Source organism: Schistocerca americana, unplaced genomic scaffold (genome assembly GCF_021461395.2).
Source record: "Schistocerca americana isolate TAMUIC-IGC-003095 unplaced genomic scaffold, iqSchAmer2.1 HiC_scaffold_579, whole genome shotgun sequence".
Classification (NCBI taxonomy): domain Eukaryota; kingdom Metazoa; phylum Arthropoda; class Insecta; order Orthoptera; family Acrididae; genus Schistocerca; species Schistocerca americana.
The window spans coordinates 12501-20000 of NW_025726323.1; the positions used below are offsets into that span (position 1 = coordinate 12501).

Consider the following 7500-nt stretch of genomic DNA (forward strand, 5'->3'; position numbering starts at 1 on the left):
CAAGTTGGACTTGGGCTCGGCGCGAGGCGTCGGGGTAGTGGACCCTCCCAAACACCACATGCCACGACAGGCGGCAGCCTGCGGGGTTCGGTGCTGGACTCTTCCCTGTTCGCTCGCCGCTACTGGGGGAATCCTTGTTAGTTTCTTTTCCTCCGCTTAGTAATATGCTTAAATTCAGCGGGTAGTCTCGCCTGCTCTGAGGTCGTTGTACGAGGTGTCGCACGCCACACCGCCAGCCGGCTGTGCACGCTACCGAGTAAGTACCGGTATGCGAACCGCCAGGCGACGGGCGCGCATCGCACGTTTCAGGAGGCGCGGCCGGCCCCACAGGCGGCCGCGACGCTCCCAGGTCTGCGAAGCGGGGCAAACGCCGCGCGCTTCAGTATACGTAGCCGACCCTCAGCCAGACGTGGCCCGGGAACGGAATCCATGGACCGCAATGTGCGTTCGAAACGTCGATGTTCATGTGTCCTGCAGTTCACATGTCGACGCGCAATTTGCTGCGTTCTTCATCGACCCACGAGCCGAGTGATCCACCGTCCTGGGTGATCTTTTCTTAGTTTCCACTGTCTCTTTCAAGACAGTTGCATAGGCGGGACGTAGGCGTGTGGCGGCCCCTGTTCAAGCGTTCTGTGTCCAACGGCCTCACGGCCGATGGGCGTCGTACGGCTCCACACCGGAGCGGACAGGCAGTCGGGCGAAAGTCATTCAAAACCGGCGCCAGGCGCCAGGTGCCGCAGGCCAGCCGCTCCAGCGCTTCAGCGCTCGTACCACACAACATTGGCGTTAGTTTTGAGAAGCACGCGTGGTTCCGCACGCGGCGCACGGCTACTGCGAGCCGTACAGGTAGCGTGTTGCGCGACACGACACGCACATCGAACGACATGCAGTCTAGTCGGTAATGATCCTTCCGCAGGTTCACCTACGGAAACCTTGTTACGACTTTTACTTCCTCTAAATGATCAAGTTTGGTCATCTTTCCGGTAGCATCGGCAACGACAGAGTCAATGCCGCGTACCAGTCCGAAGACCTCACTAAATCATTCAATCGGTAGTAGCGACGGGCGGTGTGTACAAAGGGCAGGGACGTAATCAACGCGAGCTTATGACTCGCGCTTACTGGGAATTCCTCGTTCATGGGGAACAATTGCAAGCCCCAATCCCTAGCACGAAGGAGGTTCAGCGGGTTACCCCGACCTTTCGGCCTAGGAAGACACGCTGATTCCTTCAGTGTAGCGCGCGTGCGGCCCAGAACATCTAAGGGCATCACAGACCTGTTATTGCTCAATCTCGTGCGGCTAGAAGCCGCCTGTCCCTCTAAGAAGAAAAGTAATCGCTGACAGCACGAAGGATGTCACGCGACTAGTTAGCAGGCTAGAGTCTCGTTCGTTATCGGAATTAACCAGACAAATCGCTCCACCAACTAAGAACGGCCATGCACCACCACCCACCGAATCAAGAAAGAGCTATCAATCTGTCAATCCTTCCGGTGTCCGGGCCTGGTGAGGTTTCCCGTGTTGAGTCAAATTAAGCCGCAGGCTCCACTCCTGGTGGTGCCCTTCCGTCAATTCCTTTAAGTTTCAGCTTTGCAACCATACTTCCCCCGGAACCCAAAAGCTTTGGTTTCCCGGAGGCTGCCCGCCGAGTCATCGGAGGAACTGCGGCGGATCGCTGGCTGGCATCGTTTATGGTTAGAACTAGGGCGGTATCTGATCGCCTTCGAACCTCTAACTTTCGTTCTTGATTAATGAAAACATACTTGGCAAATGCTTTCGCTTCTGTTCGTCTTGCGACGATCCAAGAATTTCACCTCTAACGTCGCAATACGAATGCCCCCGCCTGTCCCTATTAATCATTACCTCGGGTTCCGAAAACCAACAAAATAGAACCGAGGTCCTATTCCATTATTCCATGCACACAGTATTCAGGCGGGCTTGCCTGCTTTAAGCACTCTAATTTGTTCAAAGTAAACGTGCCGGCCCACCGAGACACTCACTCAAGAGCACCCTGGTAGGATTGCAACGGGGTCCGCCTCGGGACGCACGAGCACGCACGAGGCGCGTCGCACGCCTTCGGCTCGCCCCACCGGCAGGACGTCCCACGATACATCCCAGTTAAACACCGACGGGCGGTGAACCAACAGCGTGGGACACAAATCCAACTACGAGCTTTTTAACCGCAACAACTTTAATATACGCTATTGGAGCTGGAATTACCGCGGCTGCTGGCACCAGACTTGCCCTCCAATAGATACTCGTTAAAGGATTTAAAGTGTACTCATTCCGATTACGGGGCCTCGGATGAGTCCCGTATCGTTATTTTTCGTCACTACCTCCCCGTGCCGGGAGTGGGTAATTTGCGCGCCTGCTGCCTTCCTTGGATGTGGTAGCCGTTTCTCAGGCTCCCTCTCCGGAATCGAACCCTGATTCCCCGTTACCCGTTACAACCATGGTAGGCGCAGAACCTACCATCGACAGTTGATAAGGCAGACATTTGAAAGATGCGTCGCCGGTACGAGGACCGTGCGATCAGCCCAAAGTTATTCAGAGTCACCAAGGCAAACGGACCGGACGAGCCGACCGATTGGTTTTGATCTAATAAAAGCGTCCCTTCCATCTCTGGTCGGGACTCTGTTTGCATGTATTAGCTCTAGAATTACCACAGTTATCCAAGTAACGTGGGTACGATCTAAGGAACCATAACTGATTTAATGAGCCATTCGCGGTTTCACCTTAATGCGGCTTGTACTGAGACATGCATGGCTTAATCTTTGAGACAAGCATATGACTACTGGCAGGATCAACCAGGGAGCTGCGTCAACTAGAGCTGAGCAGCCGGCCGCCCGGGAGTGTGTCCCGGGGGCCCGCGCGAACACGCAAGCGTCCGCTCAATTATTCTGCAAACAGGAGGAGGCTGAGCTCCCCTGCACAATACACCTCGAAACCCTCTCAGGTCCCGGCGGCGCGCAGCGCCGTCCTAAGTACTTGGTCGGGTTCGAGAGAGGCGCAATCGCCCGGAGTTTGGCGAGTAGACGCTTTAGGTGCGACCACCCGTGCTCCCAACTGAGCTTGCCGCTGCCGACAGAGGCCCGGGAGCGTGCTGTCGTGGCATTGCCGGCGGGAGACAACACGCGCCACCTACGGTGACCGGCAGCTCCAACGCCAGCGCCACAGAAGGACAAAAGCCCCACTTGGGTGCCGAAGCGAACTCTCCCAGCACAGCGCACGCGCCAACACGTCCGCACAGCTGCGATACAAACCACCTGCGAGAACCGCAGAGGCGACCGAGCAGCAGACGGCGTCGCGGCGCCGAGCGCCGGGCGGCGGCGCATCCTCAGCGCACACAGTCCTCAATCGGACCAGCACACTGCAGATGTCCACCGCGCTTCGCACCGGGCCCGCGAGGACCTACTTTGGCCGCACGGCGCCGCGTGCAGGGTGCGCCGGCGCGCAGCTGCGCCGCCTGCCGCCTCCGTCGGCCGGCGCGCCTGCCACTGGCCGCCCCCACCAGCCGGCTGTAGCGCGTGCGCCCACGCACCGCGCGGCCAGCACGCCGGGAGGCCCCCCCTCACCGGCCGGGGACGGTCCCACCCAGCCACCGCCGCGTATCGCTTCACACCCAGATGCCATTCACGTTCGTGGGCATGGTGGGTATCGCTGGAACAACCGGTTGGTAGCTCAACCGATCGTCGCCATCACTGATTCACCTCTAGCGAGAACAACCGCACCACAACGGTTTACCAGTTGTTCATTTGCATAACGTCACCAGCAAACGTAGGCGTCCATCGCCATTTGCAAATTCAACGATTGTTGCATGCCTGTGTCAGGTGTCACGACACACTATGTCTGCCCACATACACGCAACAACATGTGCACGCTTCGCGAACACGTGGAAGGTGGCCCCCGTACGTATGCGATGTCCATTGCGCGAACGACTGTCAACCGGCCTCTGTCGCATGTCGCAGATGTGGAACGCAGTGCACCATGCTATCACGGTGTGTGAGAAGAGACGACTACGTCTGACAACACGCGCCACTACATCAACAGACGGCTCATGCTGATCGCCATCCAGGGCATACCACACTGCAATCCAGCTCTTATAGGGAGACGACACGTAGCTGAGTGCACAACATTTGGACCGCATGGTTCGCCGTTGTTGGCGCAGTCGTTGTACGGTCACATGTACCACGATGTATCATTCAGTACATGAGGACCAATGTGCAGTACAGTGTGTGATTTGGACGTACAACATCAGCGGACAGTTGACACAGGCCGTACCACAGCGTAGGCTAAGTGCTTCGCACATGCGAATGCCAATGAACAACTGCAAATGCCAATGAACAACTGCAAAGGGCATTGAGCATGTACGTCCTGCTGCCATCCACATTACAGTGTATAGCTGCAAGGTGTTTAACATGAAGCGATACACTGGGGACCGGGCAGTGCGAGTAGCAAACTATATTGCGGGGGTTGCAGTTAGGCAACACTACACTAATTTAACGCGTCGTATGACAATTACAGAGCAGGTTAAGGCCCAACGTGTGTTGGGTTAAGGCCCAACGTGTGTTGGGTTAAGGCCCAACGTGTGTTGGGTTAAGGCCCAACGTGTGTTGGGTTAAGGCCCAACGTGTGTTGGGTTAAGGCCCAACGTGTGTTGGGTTAAGGCCCAACGTGTGTTGGGTTAAGGCCCAACGTGTGTTGGGTTAAGGCCCAACGTGTGTTGGGTTAAGGCCCAACGTGTGTTGGGTTAAGGCCCAACGTGTGTTGGGTTAAGGCCCAACGTGTGTTGGGTTACGTTAAGGGGCAATGTGGGTTACGTTAAGGGGCAATGTGGGTTACGTTAAGGGGCAATGTGGGTTACGTTACGGCGCAATATAGGTTACGTTACGGCGCAATATAGGTTACGTTAAGGCGCAATATCGGTTACGTTAAGGCGCAATACAGGTTACGTTAAGGCGCAATACAGGTTACGTTAAGGCGCAATACAGGTTACGTTAAGGCGCAATACAGGTTACGTTAAGGCGCAATACAGGTTACGTTAAGGCGCAATACAGGTTACGTTAAGGCGCAATGCAGGTTACGTTAAGGCGCAATGCAGGTTACGTTAAGGCGCAATACAGGTTACGTTAAGGCGCAATACAGGTTACGTTAAGGCGCAATACAGGTTACGTTAAGGCGCAATACAGGTTACGTTAAGGCGCAATACAGGTTACGTTAAGGCGCAATACAGGTTACGTTAAGGCGCAATACAGGTTACGTTAAGGCGCAATACAGGTTACGTTAAGGCGCAATACAGGTTACGTTAAGGCGCAATACAGGTTACGTTAAGGCGCAATACAGGTTACGTTAAGGCGCAATACAGGTTACGTTAAGGCGCAATACAGGTTACGTTAAGGCGCAATACAGGTTACGTTAAGGCGCAATACAGGTTACGTTAAGGCGCAATACAGGTTACGTTAAGGCGCAATACAGGTTACGTTAAGGCGCAATACAGGTTACGTTAAGGCGCAATACAGGTTACGTTAAGGCGCAATACAGGTTAGGTTAAGGCGCAATACAGGTTAGGTTAAGGCGCAATACAGGTTAGGTTAAGGTACGACATAGGTTAGGTTAAGGTACGACATAGGTTAGGTTAAGGTACGACATAGGTTAGGTTAAGGTACGACATAGGTTAGGTTAAGGTACGACATAGGTTAGGTTAAGGTACGACATAGGTTAGGTTAAGGTACGACATAGGTTAGGTTAAGGTACGACATAGGTTAGGTTAAGGTACGACATAGGTTAGGTTAAGGTACGACATAGGTTAGGTTAAGGTACGACATAGGTTAGGTTAAGGTACGACATAGGTTAGGTTAAGGTACGACATAGGTTAGGTTAAGGTACGACATAGGTTAGGTTAAGGTACGACATAGGTTAGGTTAAGGTACGACATAGGTTAGGTTAAGGTACGACATAGGTTAGGTTAAGGTACGACATAGGTTAGGTTAAGGTACGACATAGGTTAGGTTAAGGTACGACATAGGTTAGGTTAAGGTACGACATAGGTTAGGTTAAGGTACGACATAGGTTAGGTTAAGGTACGACATAGGTTAGGTTAAGGTACGACATAGGTTAGGTTAAGGTACGACATAGGTTAGGTTAAGGTACGACATAGGTTAGGTTAAGGTACGACATAGGTTAGGTTAAGGTACGACATAGGTTAGGTTAAGGTACGACATAGGTTAGGTTAAGGTACGACATAGGTTAGGTTAAGGTACGACATAGGTTAGGTTAAGGTACGACATAGGTTAGGTTAAGGTACGACATAGGTTAGGTTAAGGTACGACATAGGTTAGGTTAAGGTACGACATAGGTTAGGTTAAGGTACGACATAGGTTAGGTTACGGTACGACATAGGTTAGGTTACGGTACGACATAGGTTAGGTTACGGTACGACATAGGTTAGGTTACGGTACGACATAGGTTAGGTTACGGTACGACATAGGTTAGGTTACGGTACGACATAGGTTAGGTTACGGTACGACATAGGTTAGGTTACGGTACGACATAGGTTAGGTTACGGTACGATATAGGTTAGGTTACGGTACGATATAGGTTAGGTTAAGGTACACATTGTTGTAAGGAAAGGTTTAATGGGGGGCGGGGCGGGGCGGCCGGTTTGTTGATTGTGATTATAGTAAGTGGATGCCTGCGGCATCATCTGATTTGCCACGTCAGGATGCACCTTTGGCTCATGACAGGCGGCGCTCTCATTCCATGCTTGTGGCAGACCTGTGTCTTTCATTCCTGCCATTGTTTGTGTGCTGTGAGAGGAGGCAGTATTGTGATGTTGGGTGCACCCCTGTGTAGGACATGTGTGGGTGTTGGTGGCTTGGCTGAGCAATGGTGGTTGTCGGGTGGGTGGGATATTCTGTTTTCTGAGTGGACCTCCCAGTCTGGTTATGACAGTGTGGATTGTCTAATGTGGCGGAGAGGATGCACTGGGTGTTGTTCCATGCTGGTGCTTACATATTGTCTGTGTGCGTGTTACAGGCAGAGAGTAGTGCGTGATAAGGGTGTGTGGCTGACGTGTGGTTGTGATTGTGAGCAGAGTCTTTCAGCATGTATACGGACAGTTGTATACATTATCTGTATTCTGATGGCTCTATCTATTACTAATCAGCGCCGTGTATACGTTTAATCCGGTTCCAGTCGAAACTGTTGTATCTCTGTACATTAGTGACACGGCGAGCCCGCTATGTAGTTACTCGTCTCGGCAGCTTCCACCGGTGTATGGCAAATGATTATAAGGAATCAGTCTAGTCGTCAATACCGATGGTGTGACGTCACATGTCTGGGGTGGGGGACGCTGCGCCCTTCCGGTGGGTCATGGCCTAGAAAGACTCTTCCCACGCAGGGGGGCGTGGACTGTCATTGACTCTTCCAGGTAATATACTTGCCGTACGTTCTTGCGACTGCGAGTGCAACGCTCACCGGTACCGACATGGATGGAGCGCCTCCTA

At 53.0% G+C, this 7500-nt stretch overlaps 2 non-coding genes and 1 pseudogene across 2 annotated transcripts; all 3 read right to left on the reverse strand.

Moving 5' to 3' along the window:
* The window catches only part of LOC124587137, a 5112-nt pseudogene extending 4907 nt beyond the window's left edge, over positions 1–205 (reverse strand).
* Positions 206–393: 188 nt separating this feature from the next.
* Positions 394–548, reverse strand: LOC124587123. The gene has a single exon (XR_006975280.1). It is a non-coding gene; the product is annotated as a 5.8S ribosomal RNA (ribosomal RNA).
* A 351-nt stretch (positions 549–899) lies between these two features.
* LOC124587127 lies at positions 900–2809 on the reverse strand. The gene has a single exon (XR_006975284.1). It is a non-coding gene; the product is annotated as a small subunit ribosomal RNA (ribosomal RNA).
* Positions 2810–7500: the final 4691 nt, after the last annotated feature.